This window comes from Dipodomys merriami, unplaced genomic scaffold (genome assembly GCF_024711535.1).
Source record: "Dipodomys merriami isolate MVZ:Mamm:240054 unplaced genomic scaffold, mDipMer1.0.p SCAF_192, whole genome shotgun sequence".
NCBI classification, from domain to species: domain Eukaryota; kingdom Metazoa; phylum Chordata; class Mammalia; order Rodentia; family Heteromyidae; genus Dipodomys; species Dipodomys merriami.
In genome coordinates, this window is record NW_027203293.1 from 1,369,529 (window position 1) to 1,391,171 (window position 21,643).

General features: G+C 40.3%; 1 long non-coding RNA gene across 1 annotated transcript in view; it reads left to right on the forward strand.

The window, feature by feature from the left end:
- Positions 1–21,388, forward strand: part of LOC138831316 (uncharacterized) — a 66,330-nt gene extending 44,942 nt beyond the window's left edge. The window contains exon 3 of the long non-coding RNA XR_011373236.1: positions 21,265–21,388. This is a non-coding gene — a long non-coding RNA (uncharacterized lncRNA). The remainder of the gene's footprint in view (positions 1–21,264) is intronic.
- The last annotated feature ends 255 nt before the right edge of the window (positions 21,389–21,643 follow it).

The following is a 21,643-nucleotide window of genomic DNA, read 5'->3' on the forward strand; positions in this document are numbered from 1 at the left end:
ATATAACCTCCTTTCTCTTATGCAAGTCAATGAAAAAATATCTGTTAAAATATTGGCTAATTGAATCCAACAGTATGGTATAAAATTATTTAACTTGATTAGTGAATGATTCATCTTTAAGGATTCTGCCAACGGAATTCAGAACATTAGTAAATTAATTTTTTTAAAACTCATAATACTTCCAATTGATGCAGAAAAAGATCTGATACATTCTTTGTTTTTAAATTTTTTTAAAACACACTTAGCAAATGAAAGAAGAAAAAGATTCTTTAATTCTCTTAAATGGATGATGGCTGTATTCTAACCCCCACAGTAAACATATTTAATGGAGAATCTTTAAGTGCATTCTTGTTAAGTAGGAAATAGATCAAGTGTTCTCACTGTTAGAAGCCACTGTAAATCACAGCTAATACTTCAGTGTTAGGAATCCTAGCCCATGTGGAAGAAAAGAAAGAGAAATAAGAAACAAATGATCAGATTTTGTAGTTAATAAGCCTAAGTTCTGAGAACAAAAATTTCCACAGGTAAACTATAAGGGTTTGGTTTAGAGATGGTCAAATTATAAAAGTCTTTTGAACAGCAAACAACTTGTAAAATGTTATGCAAAAGCAAGATATCACTAGTAATAGCAATAGTTTCTACCTTGGAAAAATTTAGAGACAGGCTAAATAAAGCCTTAAAGTCCTTTGAGCCCAAGAGTTCATGGAAGAGTTTTAATGATGGGCTTGCAGGTCTCCTGCCTCTGCTGCTTGGGGTTCACAATATTAATTCTGAACTACATCACACCCCCTCCAAGCACCTGGGAAGATCCAAACTGTACTAGCCACATAACAGATGGGAGAAAGTGAGCCAACTTTTCCATCTGGCTCTATTCAGGTGACCCTGTGACCCAGCAGCTATCTATTAGAATGTTCTCTTTGAGATCCATTTGGAAGGAGGTTGAGAAGAAAGAAAAACAAGCTATGGCACCCACACATTGGGCAAGACAAGTAGCAGTAACACTTGTTTTCTTTCTCTAAAATAGCTTGTATGTAGAGTATTCCACCCACATGATAAAGGATTCCTGTTTTCGGCAGGAGTATGACCTGATGCCTTCTCTTCAGGTTCATTTGAAATATATGCATCTCTTTGAAGTAATTATATAGGGAATATTTTAGAAGGTTTTTGAAAAGAAATTTAGTCTCAGATTTACCATGAAGAAACATTTGATTTTTACTGAGCAGCGAGTACATCTTCATCCTATAAATGTGCAGCTTGTTTTCATACTGAAGAGCTAGAAAGGTAAAATTTTCACACCTTAGATTTTGTAGCTGTGGTCTGGACTTGAGACTCCAATACTCTCTAAAGGAGGTGCCAGAGAAGAGACAAACATGGCATCCAATGTAGATTCTATAGAGTCTCCTCAGCCAACCCCTTCATGACTCCATGTTTTCTTACTATTCAAGGGGATGATCCAGGTCCTCAAATCACAGGGACTATGACGGAAGTATACCTGGATAATGTCTATGGCTTTGAGTGAAGTGTGAATCAATTTGTAAGCTCAATCTTTCGTGCTCAATGACTTGGAAGAACATAGACTAACAACGGCGAGTCTGACTAATAGCAAAGAATCCAACTTGCCAGACTCTGTCCCCTCTCTCTGCCCTTCCCAATTCTTACCTCTGGACCATCTCCAGAACAGCAGGGAATTCAGCCCTGCCATGCACATTGCAAGTCAATGGGAAAAGACCAGAGCTCAAATGTGTTGATTCTAATACTGCAAGGAACCAAGCATCTTCTGATAAACAACACTTGAGATTATTTTTTTAATGGAGGCATTAAACTGATCTTCTTTTGAAATGGGCTAGACAGGATAAACAAGGAAAGATCTTGTTTTCCCTTCATCTTGGAAAAATAACATTTCTTGCTTTCTAGCTCAGTATAGTTAACTGAATTGGAAAGGAATCTATTTTCTCTGGAAAGATTTATTTGCCCAACAGTTGTGTGTGTGTGTGTGTGTGTGTGTGTGTGTGTGTGTGTGTGTGTGTGTGTGTGTGTGTGTGTTGGCAGGAATGGATAGATTTTTTTTTCCCCCAGAACAAGGGTCGTCTTGTTCACATTTAAAGGGGCCTAAGAGTTGAAGAGGGAATTTAATGTTGGAGAAGTCTTTTTCAGATCCTTTAACATTTGTAAAAACTCTGAAATACCTTGAGTTTTCCAGATATTAAGACAGGAACTTTATGGTAACACACCACTCACCAGCAAGCAGATGCAAACATGTCTACCTAATTCACTTTTCTGAATGTACTCTCAGCATGTATGCTACTCACAATCTGTTAGGGAACACCTGAGTTTCTAATCTCCACATAGAGAAATTGTTTCCCCAAAAGCTAAGAGTAGAATGCCCTCCTTTACCTACAACCACGTTTCCCACTTGGAGACACAGTTTTGGTATCAAGGGAAGGACAATGTATAAATTCCTTTCTTGCTGAATTAGGGAGGAAAAAAAAAAGCCTGACCAAAACTTAGAGAAAGTCTTAGGCTGCCTGATTTCCTGCTTCCCTCTCTAGTCAGCTTCACAAAGAACTGGCATCCCCTTGGAAATTTTAGAGCAAATATTTCCTACTTGATGGAGAATGTTTTTTTTTACTACTTTCTGTTTTCTCCCATTGTGAGCCAGGCATTAATATGAAATAGAGTGCATGCTTTAGGATATTTACTTCAGAACATTTCTTTGCAGGTGGATGACCTACTTCCTGTCAGTTCAAAAACTAAAATAAAACCAAACAAGAAAAAACATACACACATCAATCTGTCTGTTCTAACCCCAGAAACAAAGATATCTTCAACAAGGTTTCTTTCCTCCTTTCTGTTTCCAAGTCACTACTTGCTAAACTGGACAGCTTGCCTGGCTTCGGCACAAATGACTTGTCACTCAGCTGGTCTTGGCCTTGCCAGGCATGTCTGGCCAATGTAAAGGAAAGGTATCTTTCTTTCTAGCATGCACATTAAAACTTTTACCACATTTTCCATTGCCCAGTGTCTGTTTTCAAGGAAGCATGGACTGGCAGAAAACAGAGGAGCCTGGGATTTCTCCTTTGTAGATGTTGGCTCTCAGCCTTTTAGTGCATTTAACTTAGCAAAAACCCACATAATTAAATGAGGGGGGAAATGTAATTTTTCTTTGATGACAGCCTGCTTTCCATGAGGAGAGCCTGGCTCATGATGTCTCCTCTAAAGTGTCACTGGAAGACTTGACAGTGACCAGTTACCCGCTTCAAGCACAGGCTCTTTACATTCCCGGGCCAGGCTGTACTGGGGCCCAACTCTTTCCTTTTTTGTAAATGTATACTTTCTTAAGGCATTTCAATCTCTCCAAATTCATGAATTTTGCTGTAGCTGGAGATTTCACTAACTCTTCTTGTGTTCTGTGTCTCCTCAGTTGGAAGCTAGTTGGACTAAGTGGGGCTCACACTTGCTTTTAAGTTACCCAGTAGGGCAGTTCTAGGAGAACTCAGCACCTCCAGGAAAGAGCCTCAAGGTCTCTAGGGAAGTGTTCAAGCTTCCCAGTCTATTCTTTTTTTTTAGAGTATTCTGAGGATTAAATCTAGTACTTTGTGTATGGTAAACATAAGCTCTGCCACTAAGCTACAACCCCAGATCTTTTTCAGTCTCTTCTCCAAATACCTATCCCATCCTTAATGTTAAATAAGTATCAGTTGGATATTGTTGTTAAAGAATATCAATTAGAAATGTTGATCATAAGGGCTGGGAAGGTGGCTCAGTGGTAGACCACTTGCCTTGCATGCATGAGGCCCTGGATTCGATTCCTCAGCACCACATAAGTAGGAAAAAAATAAAAGCCAGAAGTGATGCTATGGCTCAAGTGGTAGCGTGCTAGCCTTGAGCTGAAGAGCTGAGGGACAGTGCCCAGGCCCAGAGTTCAGGCCCCATCACTGGACCCCCCCCTCCAAAAAAAGAGAAAGAAATGTTGATCATAAGGTAAATGAATAAAGGAGAGGAGATAAAAATAGCAGCTTGTCGTACAACAGCAAAGAATCAAACAAGGATGGTTTTCCAGTAGTCCTGACATATTATTTTTTTTCTTGTGCCTGTCTTGGGGCTTGAACTCAGAGCCTGAACACTGTTCCTGAGGTGTGTGTGTGTGTGTGTGTGTGTGTGTGTGTGTGTGTGTGTGTGTGTGTGTGTGTGTGTGTGTGTGTGTGTGTGTGTGTGTGTGTGTGTGTGTGTGTGTGTGTGTTTGGTTTGGTTTGGTTTGGGTGGTTAATTGGAGATAAGAGTCTCATAGACTTTCCTGCTTGGGCTGACTTCAAACCTTGATCCTCAGATCTCAGTCTCCTGAGTAGCTGGAATTACAGGTGTGAGGCACCAGTGCCTGGCTTAAAAGGTATAGCCTCATCCTCCTTATTGCCAGTGTGTGCCACCATGGCTGGCCTAACTTTTAATTTTCAGTAAATCTCTAAGTTATTCTTGAAGGACTCCCAGTCTAGCAGAGCTCCAAGTCTTTCTCTGGCACAATACTTTCTCTGATTTACCTCCAGCAGTGACATCTAAGTTCTGCCCATTTGTCCCTCCACCACGTCCATTCTTTTCCACCCCCATGGTGCTGAGAGCCTTCCCAGGTAACCACTCCTACCTCACTTCCGACTGCTTCTTTCAGACTATGGCCTCCAGTGAAGGGAAATTAAAACCACCTTCCTCACTATGAAGTAGGCAAGCCCTGGGACAAAAAGGCAGTAAAAGATTAATGAATCCTTCACACAGCTTGTGAATAAAATAAAAGCTGTAAGAGGGAGAAGCAAGGTGGGCTGTTAGAAGTTGTTACTGAGTGTCAAGGTTGCCTGTTCACAGAGATGCATTATTCATTTGACTTGGAGGCAATGTTCTTTTTTCTTTTTGTGCTTTACTGGGGCTTGAACTCAGGGCCTCACATTTGCTTGGCTTGCTTGTTCCGCTTGTGGGACAATCTGAATGCAATACAATGAGATGAATAACCTGAGTACTTTGCTTCAGAATTTTTCCTACCTTGATATGAGAAGTAGAGTAGGAAGGCCTTAGGAAAGGAAGGAAAACTTTGAGGAAGAAGAAGTAGGCTCTCTAGGAATGAAGGACAACTCATTTGAGACTCACAGATTTATTTTATTTTGTTTATTTTTTCTCTGAAACCTTGTTTAAATTAAAAGGAGATTCATTAAAGTGGTGTAAGGTGATTGGATAAGGTGATCCGTTTCAATCTGGTATTTATTATCTGGGAAGAGACCAAACCAAAAGAAGTTTTAAAATGTCTTGGGTTTTGATTCTATTGAAAGAGATCTTTTCTTTAATGAAAATTTACAAATCAAAAATTGATATAAGAAATCATCCAAAATGCCATAGAACAAATAAGTCCATCCTCAAGAACTATGGACTTGATGCTATTTGCATCTAAGTGTCCTTATGAAAGTTTCCTCACCTGTTTGTACATCAGCTTTCTCTTCTGCAAATGGGGATCGTCAGAGTTCAGTGTTCTTTAAGTCCATGAGAATATCTGGTTACTGTGCAGAAAGCACTTATGTGAGCTGTTGCATATTTGGAATCTGAATTATTACTATGTTGTATCACTATAGGAAACTGGGAAGGGGACTGTCCACTAGGAAATCTGTATACATCATCCTCCCAACAATTAATTTTAATTAGTTGATTTGTGCACAGCATTCCCACCAATTAATTTTCAAAACAGTGGGGGCACTTATTCAACCTATTTTCTCAACTGAAGAGCAAAGAAAATAATTAAATTGCCTTAGGTCACACAACTGGCTGGAAGCAGATGCCTATGTGGGTCATTGGTTATGTAAGTTTACATAACAAAATTGTAAGTACTGGTTAGAGCTCACACCGGGAATAATGTAATGTCTTAGGCAGCACTGAAGTAGAAATGGAAAACCAAACAGGAAATAGCTCTGTGGAGTCCATTAGCTCCGTCACACAGCTCGTTTTACATGGGAAAGTGTGAGATGAAATGAAACGGTTCTTGTTTGTCTCTGAGAAGAAAGAACATTCGGAAAATGGTATGGGATCATGTGTGCCAAAAGCCCACATGTCACCATTTTGACTCTTACCATTTGATTTTTCTAAAACAATTCTAAAAGTGAATCTAATCACTATCTAAAATATTAAATATATTCACATTAGTTGAAAGAGAAATTATTTTTCTTCTTAAAGCTAGGTCTAAGTTGAGGGTTCTTATTACTCCTAAGGAGTTTGGCAAGCCTGGTTTATTAGAAGTGAGCTCTCATGAACCCTTTGCAGCTTGGAGTCTCTTATTGGTCACTGTTCTGGGATGGACTGAGAGGTAGGAGAAACTGATTCTTCATCGATGGCCTCCATCATCCCTTTCAATCCCCAAAACCCACTTTCTGAGGGTGATATTCATATCTTATTTTGGAGATCGGGAAACTGGAGCACAGAGAAGTTAATTGACTTGCTGATATGTTCCTCTCTGCCAAGTAGGACACCAACCTTCAAGACGGATTCCAAAGTCCATTTTTCTATTGGATACTTGAAGAAAGACCTAGATTAAATCAAATTCCACATCATGGTGAGTTGTTAGAAGACTCCAATCATTTATTTACAGGTTTTTGTTTTTTTAAAGGTTGGAGTTCAGGTATGTTCAAATCATTGCCAGACAGACAAACAAATGGCTCTTAGGCCTGAACAACTAACCAGGGCCTGCAATAAAATAGTTTTTGTTGATTCACTGAATGCACTGTGGTAGTAATATTCAAAGAAAGTCACAGGCCAGGCCTTCATCTCTTAAGACAATGTTTTGTTTTGTTTTTTCTTCTCACATGTGAAATGAAAGGCTTGCTTTGTTCTAATGCATGACACACTCCCTGGGGTGTACTCACGGCCATGATAAATTGGCTACATCTGAACTTGCTTCTCTCCCACTTTAAAAGGCCTCTCAGAATGCATCTGGGTTCTGGGAGGTTATTAAGAGTCATAACTTTGAATCCTTACTCATTGGTATAAAATTGTATATTATTATTTGCTAACGTTGTGCTGTTATTTAGAAAAAAACTGTTTTTAAAACATGGAAAAACTGTTGGTCCTATGTGTTGAAAACCTATACGAAACAGGCGTGGTATGTATACAGTTCCACACACTTATTTTCCTCCTTCATTTCGCGGTGACCCTTCCTATCCTCCACTCCCTCTGTAGAACAAAGGCATCTTGAGTTCTCCAGGCTCTGCTTCTCCTCTCTGGGCCAGAGTAGGACTTCCCTCACAACCTCACCATTTCTCATGCTGCCTTTTGTCCATCCTTTAGCTGTCCTTATTTTCTTCCTAGATGATTATCTAGCAACCTGGTCCATGTGCCAAGTCTGTTAATGACCCTAATTTCTATTATTATCTTATTATCATCTCTAAATTCTCTTGTCTCTTACCCCCCTTTCAAACCACACAAACACTAAATTATCCACATCTTTCTTATTTTATAATGGAGTTACATCCTGATATGTCCACCCTAAATTGCCAGAGAGGATTTGATTGCAAATCCCTAGCTCAGGAAAAGATTAGATTCAAGATTCACAGTATGATTTTTTTCTTCTGAATATGTATTGTTTTCACACAATCATAAAGTTAAAAAAAAGTTAATCCAGACCTTTATCAGCTGGAAACTAATTTTTTTGGCAACTGGAAATGCGGATGCTCTGTAGTTCCAACATGATCTCTTTTGGAAACTGATCATCTTATGATGTAATTGATGATGATGATGATGATGATGATGATGATGATGATGACAATGATGAATGAGAAGGAGCATGAAGAGGAAGGAAAGATAGCTAGAGAGCTTTGTGGAGGGGCTGGGAATGTGGCTTAGTGGTAGCATGCTTGCCTAGCATGCATGAAGCCCTGAGTTCAATTCCTTAGTACTGGAATTGGTGCTGTGGCTCAAGTGGTAGAATGCTAGGCTTGAGCCAAAACAGCTCAAGGACAGTGCCCAGGCCCTGAGTTCAAGCTCCAGGACTAGGGGAAAAAAGAGAGCTTTGTAGATTTTCTAGTTATCCTGCTAGAATGTTTTCCTGAAATCTCCTCAAATTTCAGTTTCATAAACATTTATTAACGAACTATTTTTGTGACATGTGATTTTGGGCACAAGTTGTATTTACCAGTCCAGATCTGAACTACATTCCTACCTTTCCCATGCTGTCAGCAGGAATTACTTTTGTCTTAATATCCAAAACAAAAGGCATCCCTAAGCCTTCCCACTCTTAGAATATTTTTTTTTTTGGTTCCAGTCGTGGGGCCTGAACTCTGGGCCTGGGCACTGTCCCTCAGCTCTTCAGCTCAAGGCTAGCGCTCTACCATTTGAGCCACAGCACCACTTCCGGCTTTTTCCTTATGTGGTGCTGAGGAATTGAACCCAGGGCCTCAGGCATGCAAGGCAAGCACTCTACCACTGAGCCACCTTCCCAGCCCCCCACTCTTAGAATATTATCCAGTCTTCTTTCAGTCTTATGTTGAAGACTACTCTTCAGTTAATTACTTGAAAGTATCCTTCTCCTTCTATCTCTGAGCTATAATATAATATGTGTGGGGATAGAGTGCATGCAGGACTATCGAAGATTTATTGGATTACCCTATGTAATATAGTATTAATAGGGTAATAAATCCAATATATTATGTACTAAACCCAGAGGGTTTCGAGGCAGAAAGCCTTATTCTGCCATCCACATAAGGAATGTGCTAAGCCTCATGATTAAATCTTCAAATATCTGACAATTGCTATCCTACTTCTAATAAGTCTTCTTTAGAAAGATTTAGTTCTTTGGAGACAAAGAATATGTATGGAGAGGAGGGGGTTTGGTTAAAGATCTTTTTTGGAAAATATGAAGGGGTGGGATTAAAAGGAGTATATTTAGAAGGAAGACTCATTTATTTATTTAAGATTGAGAGGATAATGTGACAGTTCATTATTACAGGGATAGGAGAAGTTCCCATGAAAGCATCTGGAATATATCAATCATTAGCTGGATTCTGGCACAGATGGTACAGAAATAGACTTACATTTGGTCTCATAGGCTAATGATGTGAAGTAGACTCCATTGTGAGTAGAATGGCTTGGCAAGTGGACCTGAGAAACCCAGCAATGTCTTACTTTCCCTTCTGCCTTTGTCCTCATTCTCTCTCCTAGATTATGCAGGAACTTCCTAGCGAAAATTCTTTATATATCTATATATCTCTCTCTATATTTCTATATACCTATATATCTTTCTAAAGAAGACTTATTAGAAGTAGGATAGCAATTGTCAGATATTTGAAGATTTAATCACGAGGCTTAGCACATTCCTTATGTGGGTGGGAGAATAAGGCTTTCTGCCTCGAAACCCTCTGGGTTTAGTACATTACATATTGGATTTATTACCCTATTAATACTATATTACATAGGGTAATCCAATAAATCTTCCATAGTCCTGCATGCATGCTATCCCCACCATATTATAGGGTGTATCTATATATGTGTATCGATGTGTGTGTGTACACTACATAGATGTAGTAGCACTTATGACATATTCTTTAAATCTCTTCTCCACCTCCAACATAATCTTACATTTTCATCCTTAATGCTTACCATATTTCTTTGTATCCAGTGTGTGTTTAACATCGTATATGGGAAATAGGATGAAGTCTAGCCTCCCTGGTGGTCCAGGCCTTCTATAATCTTCCTACCTCACCTCTCTTTCTCAAGTAAGCATTTCTATGGCCACTATTGTCGTGTAAAGCACACAGCAAACCTTTCCCTTTTCACCTCAGTGACTTCCCAGCCTGTGGCTTCCTCTGGAAGCCAAGTCCCTTCTATCTACTGGTTGAAATCATATTCATTTCTCAAGAGATAGTCCAGGTCCCTTCTCTAAGAAGCCTGTCCGTGCTCTAGTTATACCTTGTTAGTCTTTCTCTGACAGTCTTGATGAGATACACACTTCACAACTTTATTTAATTTTTATTTCCACCATAGCTTTTGGAATGGGAACTTACCCACCCCCACCCCACAATGTGCTTGGAAAATTTTGTAGGGTGAAAAATAACACAGTTCCATGCCTTACTATTAGAGAACTCGAATGACTACTGAGATCACAATGCCATTCCAGTTAGTGGGTCTGCACCCAAGCAAGTGCTAGAAAACGGAAAATAATGGGGCTGAGAATGTGGCTCAGTGGTAGAGCTCTGGCCTCACATGCATGAAGTCCTGGGTTCGATTCCTCAACACCACATACATAGAAAAAGCTGGAAGTGGCTCTGTGGCTCAAGTGGTAGAATGCTAGCTTTGAGCACAAGAAGCTCAAGGACAGTACCCAGGCCCTGAGTACAAGCCCAGGACTGGCAAAAAAAAAAAAAAAAGAAAGAAAGAAAGAAAGAAAAAGAAAAAAAGAGAGAAAGAAAATGGGAAATAATGGGCCACTGAGGGAGTGGTGCAAATGTGATCAAACCAGTCTTTTCCTCTTCTGTTTTCCTCTGAGGGACAGGTCACAGGTATAAGGAGAGCAACATTCCTTCTCCCTTCAGAGTGGCTGAACCTGGCTCAAATCCCAGGTGCCAGTTTCCTCTGGCCATTATTCAGGTATTTCTTCCAGATGTAAAAAGAGGATCCTGTTATGGAAACTGTTGGGGAGCACTGATATTAGCCAAATTGGGGGTAATTCCATAAACATGAGCACACACACACACTGATATAGGAAATGGTTCCATTTGAATCTGACAATCTGTCTATGGATACAGCAGGGAAAATCTAGGAACCTGGAGTCAGGATCTGTGTCCTAAACCATCCTTCACATCTGTGTGGCTCAGGACCAATCACCTAAACCTTTTGTTTTTGTTTGGCTTCATTTGGGGTTCAGTGATTTGAGGTTTCCAGGCCCTTCCCCCACTTAGGCTGGGGTAGCTCTCTTCATCTTCTTTTTGTACACTTGAGAGAGTAGAGGCCTCTCCTGGGAGAGAACTCCACTGCTGTCAAGTGTCTGGAAAACATTTGAGAGTCACTGGACCAAGTGATTTCCATGTTCTCCTTCTGAGCTCATAGCCTCCAACTCCATGGAAAACCATTTCTTGTCATTCTGTGTAAGTCAATTACTATACCTTCACCATTTTCTTTTTAAATATAGACTTTCTGGCCTGATAACTTGATCATTTGATTTTCTGAGGAAGTAGAAGTTCTGGGTAAGGTAAAAATCTTTACAGAATGTAGGTATCAGATTCATCCAGTCAAAAGTAAATACCACAGCAAAACAGGAAAAGAAACACAAATATCTTGAGGGACATGAAATGTCATAGACTTCCTCTGCAGGTGGCTTATTTCTTGCCCTCCTAATTAAAATTATATGATTATGGACTAATTTTAGCAAAACACGATCTGTAGGGTTTGTGCTGTTCATGTTGTAAATGTGGTTGCCATGACATGGTTTATTCACAAATGGTTCAGTTTAGACTTTTTATGGATGAAGTGATTTCTAGTAATGACATCTCACTCCCCTTTTCATGCTGATGGGAGGGGCACCTTCTCTCCAGCCACACACGCAGCTTCTCCAGGCTGGCTTCCTATAGATTCATCATAGAAGAATGATCTAGCTTGTGCAAACAAAGAACCAAACCGAAACTCCTGAAAATTCTTTCTGAAGCTGGTTAATTGGAATTCCTGCTTTCACCTCTGTTTCTGTGTAAATTTGGTTGCTAACAATCTAGTTATCTACAGGAAGATTTTTGTCGTTAGTGTAGACATCCCCACCACTGTAGAATCCTGATGGCCGAGTCAAAGGCCAGAGCTGAGACAATGGTGAACTAAAAAAAAGATGTCTTGTTGGCTCTAAGATACCTCCTTTGCCATTCATTATTATGATCTACTCAATTGTTGCACACAATGCACAGAAATGTAAAGAAGGGTCATGCTTATATTATAAGGTGCTTATAAAATAAATCCATCCCTACAAGGCCTCCTGCTCTCAATGGGAAGAACTCCTTGACATGCAGCATTTAAATACCTGCTTGTGTCATACCATCTCCATTTATAGCCTGTGTGCTCCCTTCCCTTATTCTGATATAGTCATGTTTCTTTCTTCACTTAAAAGCCTGAATGGGTCTCTGGACCATTTTCTCTTCTCTGTTAATCTGTAGCTAGAGCATGGTGAGGTTGTGTGTAAATACAACCTCTTACAAAGTCTTCATTGGCTTCCTCCAACCAACCTCCCACCCATACCCTGTAGAAATGATTCTCCTTCGTCTTAGCACCAATGACATTTATCCATGGTCTCTCTCTTGCAGTTATCATATTTTATATTGTAATATAGTAATTGCTATAAAGAATTTTGCAATCCTATTACATTATAAGGCAAAAAACCCTTCAGCAATTTGAAGTGTTCTAAAGTCTGAGATGTTCTGAGTTATCAGCATTAAAAAATATATAGTGGGAAATTTCACACCATAAAACTGTTTCAGAGCTGGAGATGTGGCTCAAATGGTAAATTTCCTGCCTAATAAGCACAAAGCCCTGAGTTCATACCTCAGTACCATCAAAAAAAATTATAAGTAAAACTTCCTGTTTTATGTACAAAACTATAAAAATTGTATAAAATCACCTTTTGACTATGTGCATAAGGAATATATGACACATAAATAAATTTTGTGTTTAAACCTGTGTCCCATCCTCACCTTAGCATTTCTATGAAATATTCAAAACTCCAGAAAAAAATGTGAAATATGATCTCAAACATTTCGGACAAGGGCTACTCAACATGCATTACTTTAACTCCTGGAGGGCAAGATCACTCCTCCTACCTCAACAGAACAGGTAGGACTAGCGTCAGGCCACATACCCTAAATGTAAGAGAATCCCCAAATAAAATAATAATTCAATGTGAAACTTTATAATACAAAAATCTATGAGGAAAAAAATGTAAAGACTTCAAATAAAGATAAGATAACTATCTTTCCCTTTTCCTTTACTTATTCCTTTCAATTCTTTTCCTTTATTTTTTTTGTCTCAGGTTCCAATATGGCCTAACCTGCTTCTGATACTACTTCTGTTATTAGAAAATTTGAACCTTTTTTCATCACAGATTTTCAAAACTTTCAATGTACTATGGTTTCTTAGCATGTAATAATTGTACAAATCCATCCTGGATGTTTTGCATTAATTGTGATTTCTTAAAATATTGCATTGAGGGGTTATCCTACTTTCTGTGTGTTTTCTGTGTCCCCTGGGAGAAGTATCTCACCCTAAGCCTGGCTCTGATCACCATGGTAACCAGCATAAGACTTGTTCATTAATAGGCACTTGATTAATTCTTCCTTAATGGATAAAAGAACAGCAGCAGAGGTTTAAGCATTTTTTTCCTAACAGAGAGCCCAGTACCTGCCATGATATTTAGAGAAGTTTCAGTGGTCTTTGGTGATGGTCTGTGGTACCCATTGGCACTGTGTCTGCTACTTAAAATAAGTGGTCTTGGGTCTCTGTCACTGTCATAGGCCATCACCTCCATCTCCAGTCTTGCTTTATGTTTTAAACAAATATTTCTCAACAGAACCATCATTCCCTATCTTCTACTGAATTGTAATCCATAGACAATGAAAACAACCTCTTGGGGAAAAAGACTTGAAGGTCAGGATTTTGTTTATGGGTTCCTGCAGGGAGCCTCAGAGCTTTGAGAGGCAGAAAGATGGCAAATGTCTGGAAGGACAAGCCTGGTACAATCCATAACAACACTACCCAGCATCATTGACAGTGCATTTTTTATTGCCTGCACATTAGCAAAGACACATAGGAGTGGTTCCTATTTCTCAGCTCAAAAAACAAAGAAACGTTCAATCTGAGACTCATGCATTCCCTGAAGATTATAACTGATTCCTCAGTGTACTTATAAACATTTGTCTTCCAAAGACAAAATTGGCCATTTATAAAAGGCTCTCACAACACTGAGCACAATGGTATACACCTGTAATCCCAGCATTTGGGAATATCAGCAAGATGGTGAGTTTAAAACTAGCCTGGGCTCACAGGGAGACACTTTCTCAAAAAAAACAAAATAAATAAATAAATAAAACTCTCTTACAAAATCCTTACCAGAAAATTGAGCCTGTAATAACAAAATTATTTTTATGCCTTGGTAAAGGGCCCATAAAAATAGTTTTTGATTTAGTTACAGGAATTCTATTCAGCAAATAATCCTGTCAACATGTTTTCTCTGGGTTCTATCCACATAATAGTCACTGTCCTGAGGGAAGAAGAGAGATTTTATTTTGTTATCACTACTGTGATTTATGACTTTTTGTCCGGCTACCAAATGATTGTTCACCTTTATCTCTTCTTTTTTTGCTCCCTTTAATTTTTTTTGGGGGGGGGTCCAGTCATGGGGCCTGATCTCTGGGTCTGGGCGCTATCCCTCAGCTCTTCAGCTCAAGGCTAGTGCTCTACCACTTGAGCCACAGCACCACTTCCGGCTTTTTTTCTTTTTGCTTATGTGGTACTGGAGAATCGAACCCAGGGCCTCATGTATGCAAGGCAAGCACTCTACCACTGAGCCACCTTCCCAGCCCCTGCTCCCTTTAATTTTAAATAGCTTAACTTTCCAAAATTTAGCTAAGTTAACTTTATTTTATTTTATTTTATTTTATTGTCAGTTGTGGGGCTTGAACTCTGGGCTTGGGCACTGTCCCTGCACTCTTCAGCTCAAAGCGAGCGTTCTACCGCTTGAGCCACAGCGCCACTTCCAGCTAAGTTAACTTTAAAAGACAGAAGATTCAAAATAGTTCACTCCCCAAGCCTCAAATCTAGAGAAAAAAACAATGATTCTTAGAGACTGTCTCCTTGTGTCTCTAAATATCTTCAAATCACTGGTGTTCCAGTTACTTGCTTTGTTGTGACTCTGTGAAGTGATAGAAAATGTGTTTCTCTTACATAACTAGAGATTTGGGGGTATGATTTAGCTGTGTGCTTGTATTAATGGTTTGTCTTACAGGAAAAATAGATCCTACCAGGGTGTTCTTAAGTCATCCCTGATAATGTGTCAGGTCTAGATTCCACATTTGGTGAGCACGAACCATGTATTGAGCACCTGCAACCTTCCCATGGGGTCTCCTTTAACCCTTAGAAGAGTCAGGATGGAGGGCAAGTACAGTCAGACTCATTTCTAAGAAACAAGAGAAGACTCAAAGAGTTGTAATGTGCTCAGTGTCACACAACTAGTCAGAGTGAAACCAAAGCTAGCCCAGGTATTGTATTGTACCACCATTGCTGATCTCTTGTCACATGATAAACAACCATCTGAGTGTTGCCACAGCCTGCTAGCATCTTAGAAAGAAAATTCTGCACTGCTCTTGCTCCAAGAGATGCGTAGGATAGATTGGTCCAATTTATCATGTGATATGGTTAATTTTCATAGCAAAATAAAATCACTTCAAAGAGTTTTCGGGCATTACTTCATCTTACTTGAAGACAGAAGTACCATCTGTCAAGCAATCCAAACCCTGTGTATTCCTTCCCCTGAAATCCCATATTTATCAAGGACACTGTCTTCTTCTCAAAAACTCTCCTTAATTTCCAAAATAGCCTGGTTCTAGAGCAACTTTGAGGCACTGATATGAGAAGGAGAATAATTTGATCTCATGAAAAGCAAAACACACCGAAGTTCACATGTCTGAATTCAGTATGCATAGTTGTGGTAGAAATTAAATGATTCTGAAAAATATGTTCTAGCTAAGCAGGACCATAATATTAACAAGCATGCACATAAATATTGATGGCTAAAACTACAGTAGATAAAACCATAACTAAAATTTGAAAACAATATAAGGAAGTAAATTAGAAAGCACAGCATACTCAATAAACATGCAGTCATCAACTTGAAGTCAGCTTACAGTCCAGTTGTTCTCCTGACTAGTTGTGAGTTATTTTATAGGTTGGTCAATTAAAAGCAAGCAGCCTTGTGTGTGTGCTCTGTATTCCTATCTAGAAAGCGGACACAATAAAAGTAAGTATAAATAAGCATGTTGAGCATTAAATGAAAAAGCTCATATGAAGGGTCTGACATTTCAAAGAGGTGTGCTATCAAAAGAAGAAAATGTCCATAGCATTTTTGAACTATTTGTAATAAACTCTTTCTCAGGTTCAAGAAGTTGGAAAAGAGTTAATTATGACAGAATTGTCACCAAGTTTGGAGATAGAGTAAATCATTGTATATCTGGAAGTCAGTATGTTTCAAACAAATCAGGACAGGCCTGCAAAGCAGGAGGATAGCATCATGACATTAAATAGTAATCATCATATATTGTTGACAGCTGAGCTCTCTGAGCATCTTTTTGTCTTTAACAATTAGTAAGCTGATGATACAAGCTCCAGTGAAACTAGCAAAAACCAGCTGATGCCTCTTACAGGAAATTTAACTGAAGAAGAAAGGCCTACAAATAGCTTTCCTCTATGCTCCTCACTTCAAGATGAGAGTCCAGGCACTCTGTAACTCTCATAGGCCAGGAGGTTGGGGTGGGAACAGCCAGATGATGAGGGTCTCCTTGGATCCATATGCCAAGAGAAACTGGGGCTATGTCACTTGATAATAACTTGCCAAACTCACAGAACTCTTTCGGACTGGCACAATTCTGGATCACAAATCAGTTGAGGAGCTACAGATCTCAGAGTCTGTTATGGTATGAATGTAAAGTATTGATTGCAGGCTCATGAGTTGAATGCTGAATCCCCAGTTGGTGACAATATTTTGGAATATTCTAGAAACTTGAGAAGGAAGGGCCTAGTTGGAAAGGAAATGTCACTAGAAGAATGGCTTTGGAAGTTATACTTGGTTCCTGGTCCCTCTTCCTCTTCTTTGCTTCTTATCCACCAAGAGATAAATAGCTCCCCTCTCTTATCATAGTGATCCATCATGTGACACCATGATGTTTTACTCGAGAGCATGTGCTACACAAATATAGACTGAACCCTCTGAAACCAAGAACTGAAATAAATCTTTCCTCTTTTGTTTTTGTTTTTGAAAGTTATTTCATCACAGGATGGAAAAAGTAACACAGGGTTTTTAATCTATAAAGTCAAAGACTGCACCATCTCAATTGAAATACTTTTGTATCAGCTTTTGGCCATAATTACTTAGTGACCAGCCCCTTGGAATTAAGAAATGAAGCCCTCCCTTTCCATGTCCCCAGGCATTAATAATGGCTCCACTTGTTGACACAGGAAGACAAAACATAAAGTATACCCTAGCCTGTCATATTTTCTTCCAAATGTGGAAAATCCTAAATTTCTGTAGGTGGTAGGCAGTACCACAGGGTGCCAAGGAGATGGTGCTTGTCTCAGAATGGTTGCCTGGTTTCAATATTCCACCACAGGGGAAATTCCTTGATTTCCTCTACCTCTCAGTTTCCTTATTCACAAAAAGGGAATAATAACAGTGTCTACCTCAAAGGGTGTCTATGCGTGGCACATTGTAGGTGTTAAATAATAGTTCTAAGGTCCTTCCTCAGTCATTCACCTCTCTATTTTGAAAAAGATGTCAATTATCAACAAAGTGCACATTTCTTATAAAAATCTATTATACTTTACACATTGCAGGGACTTTATTCATAATTATTATGTTTCTTGGGTAACTATTAGATTTCTGATTGCTTTGTTAAGAGGCAGTCTGTTATAACTTTCTCCTGAAAATCTCCTTGCTTAACTTCATTGTTTTAAGGTTACCTTGCCTTTGCTAAGTACTTTTGGGGTTCAGTCAAAACACATTACCAGAGACTCCAGATTGATGGATAATACGAGGGGTTCCTCTTTCATGGCATTCACATTCTGGAGCTATGACAAAGTTTGAGAAGTATGAGGAGCAGAAACTTCGAGTGTCACAGGAGCTCCAGAATTTGGAGCTCTCCATAGAGTGGGAAGGAAAACATCCCTAAGGAAGTAAAGTTGAAGCTGAAAACTAAAGGCTTCTGAGAGTTACCTATAATCCAGAAAGTGCCCCAGGGTGATAGAATGGGTTCTCAGAACAAGAACAAGGAAAAGACTGGAGCTGTGAGGACAAAGGCAGCCCAGGATGAGGTGAAGAGAAGGTGGCCACCAGGTATAATCCAGACTTGGAGAGTGCATCAAAGGATGATGGGAAATCACTGAAGGCATCCAAGTTGTGGAGTAAAGGGAGCCAGAATGGCATTAGAACACATTGTTCTGGTATCTTTGTGAAGGACCTGGTAGGAAGCTGGGGCCTGGACACAGACATTCATGCATAGCCCCCTAATGATTTTGACCCAGCCCTGGGTGGTTAGGAGGCAAGAAGTAGATAGATTTGAGAGATCTTGAAATATTTGACTTAAAGCTGATGGTAGTATTCCTCACTTCCTAAAGGAGGATAGATGGAAATAGAAATCTGTAGTCTGCCCTGATATGTGTGTGTGTGTGTGTGTGTGTGTGTGTGTGTGTGTGTGTGTGTGTGTTTGCATACATTGCATGTATATTTAGTTTGGAAAAGGAAGAGAAGTGATATCTAAAGAGAAGTGTGTGGGTTGTGTACTTATCTCGGTTATCAGCACTAATCTCCTCTCCTTTCACCCTAATTAAGCTTGTCATCGTAAGGCCCTAAAGTATCCAAGAATAGCTCCACACCAGTCCCTCAAGTAACTTTAGGGGGTGTCCAGCCCAACTTTATGGCCCTTTCATTGCACCAAGGGCATTTGCCTCCGTTGCCTAAAGTACCAGCCCAGGACTACTTGTTAGCTGACCTGCTAGAACCAACTATAATTCATCTATTCATTGCAGAGCAAAGGTAACTTAGGGTACAAAAGTTGACAGATACTTCCCAGGAGACCATCAGTACTGGAAATGAGGGCACTGGGTTTTAACTGGAAATGTTCCCATTGGCATGGATTCAAGATGATGAAGTGTGTCCAGCTAGAGGTCATGCCCTGAGGATGTGAGGAGCACAGCACATATTAAAGAGCTGAGCTCTTTAGAGCTGAGTGTATCAAGTCATAGCATCGGGTTGGAGGTATGGTTCAAGTAGTAGAGTGCCAGCTGTGAGCAAGCAAGCTGACCAAGTGCCAGGCCCTGAGTTCAAGGCCTGGTACTGTTGAGGAAGAAAAGAAGAAAGAAGAAAGAAGAAGAGACAGAAAAAGAGGAGGAGAAGAAAGAAGAGGAGAAGGAGAACAAGATATGCCATTATTACACAATTTAGAGACTACGAATTATCATTCACATGCACTTGTGATGTACAACTTGGATATTCCTTCCTCTCTCAGAAGAAGTGAGATTAAGAACAGCAGTCCTATAATATTAACATTGGTATCATTTATTAGCAGGGTGTTCTAATCTGAAAGCAGTGTCCTCCAGGTTAGACATTCTCTCTAGTCCCACAGCCACAACCCATATTATCTAGGACATAGAGAAAATTAAATAGTGAGGTCTTGCTCTCTCCACCCCCCAAGATTCTGCTTTAGTTGATCTAGGTGGGGACCCAGGCCCTGGAAGTTTACGACTTTCCTTAGAACTCATCATAGCTTTCATCATGACAGCAACTTGCAAGGTAGGGAATTTTATCTTCCTTGCTTGTATGAGGAAAACAGAGCCCAGAGAGAACAAACAACTTGGGTAAGAGCAAGATCAAGGACTTTAACCTTCAGCCTGTCTGGGCACCAATCCCTGCCCTCATTGTTGCTTCACATACTGTGTAGTGGGTTCTTGGGTAAAAGGTAAACAGGGAGCACACAAAGGGAACAAAGAGAGCCTAGGACAGAAGCTCTCCGCAGAAGCCTGCAACTGTGTGTGCAGGAGGTTCCAGCTCTGCCCTTGGCCAACTGTGCAGGGTGGAGGTGACCTGTGGGTAAGGGTTTGCTAAGAAGGATACCTCAAGTGGGCAAAATAACAGACTTCATTGTTTGCAGCAGATCCTGGCTTCCATCCAAGCCCTGGCGGGATACCACAGATGAGTCCTTAGCAGATTGAACAGGGCATGGCCAGGCAAGGCAAAGCAGCCCCATCCATGCACACTCTATTACCTTTTGCGTTGTTGAATCTCTGTGGGGAGTAGACGTCTGTTCTTGGTATCTATCTTCTCAGCATTATCAGCTCAGGGCTGACACAAGTTTCTCAGACTTCCTCCAAGTTATTCTCCTGACAGATGGGTTAACTCAACATCAACCAGGTTAATGTTCTGTGGAATGTGGAGGAAGCATTCTCAGGTCCTTGTTTCTCTAACCATGAGCACCCTTAGTCACTATTGCCTGAAATACCTATCAAGTGAAATTCTGAAGTAGTTCTGCCTTCCTGCTTCTGGGAACCTGGGACACAGGGTCATGGGCTGTCAGCCCCCTAGAGAGAAAACCAATCTCCTCCTCCGAAGTCTGCTATCACTGGTGTGAATGACGGGGAAAGGATTAATGTCTGAGAGGTGAAGGCAAGGTGCGGGGGGTGTGACATGTTTCTAGAACCAGAAGTAGAACTTGTCTGGTCCTCTCTAGATTCCAGATGGAAATTCTACATTTACACTCCCCATGAAGGTGTGGGCTCTCCATCTTCATTTATGTATTTACCCTACACTAAGAATTTTGTAGCACTGGAATTTCTTAGAGGCATAAGATTGCTTCTGAGCATTGATAACTCATAGGAAATCACCTTGAGGGTAAGCATTGTAAATGAAGAAGGCACTGGGGCCGTAGAATCACAGGGAGAACCCTGGACCCATCAGAAAATGGGAGGGCAGGTTACCAAGAGGGGCAATTCCTGACACAAGATTTACCCAATGCCCAGCAGGAGTTGGAGAGGTAGAGAATAGGAAGGGGTGTGTGTGTGTTTGTGTGTGTGTGTGTGTGTGTGTGTGTGTGTGTGGTCAGTCCTGGGCACTGTCCCTGGGCATTTTTTGCTCACGGCTTACACTCTACCACTTGAGCCACAATTCCACTTTTGGCTTTTTTGTTGGATAATTGGAGATAAGAGTCTCACTTTCCTGCCTGGGCTGGCTTCAAACCACGCTCCTTAGATCTCAGCCTCCTGAGTAGTTAGGATTAAAGACATGAACTTCGGACCACCCAGCTTCAGAAGGTTTTCTAAATGAAATGACGGTTTTCTAAAGCAGGGACTCTGTCCCTTGCCACTATAGAAGGGGCGGGGGAGTGTTCTAGGGTGAAAGGTCACCCTGGCTAAGTTCTAGAGACTCCAGATTTCTAGATTTCAACTTCCTTGTCCACATTCATGCTGAAGTCTGATTGTAACTTAATTCCTAACTCAGATTTTTTTTTCCTTCAACAGAATCATGCAATTCTGAAGGCCTGCCTGGTGTGCCAAAGAGCTTTTCCCCACAAAGACAAGAGCCAGTGAAGGAAGCTGCAGAGTAAGAGAGAGGCATTTGAACCAGACAACAAAAGTTAAATAAAGCCAACGTTGAACAAAGTACAGCAGTGGCTAAAGGTGTCTTTTTCCCCTCAGTGGGACACAGCTGGATTTCAGCCCTGGTTATTGAGCTACTTACTATAGATCTCTGCATTTCAGAGATTTATACACATATAACATGATTAAGGACATCCCATAATCCACTTTGGTGATGACAATTAGGTGAGATAATAGAGAAGCACTTAGGAACAGATTGGGTTTCAGCAAATGGTGGCTGAGAGGCTTTCTTGAGAGCTAA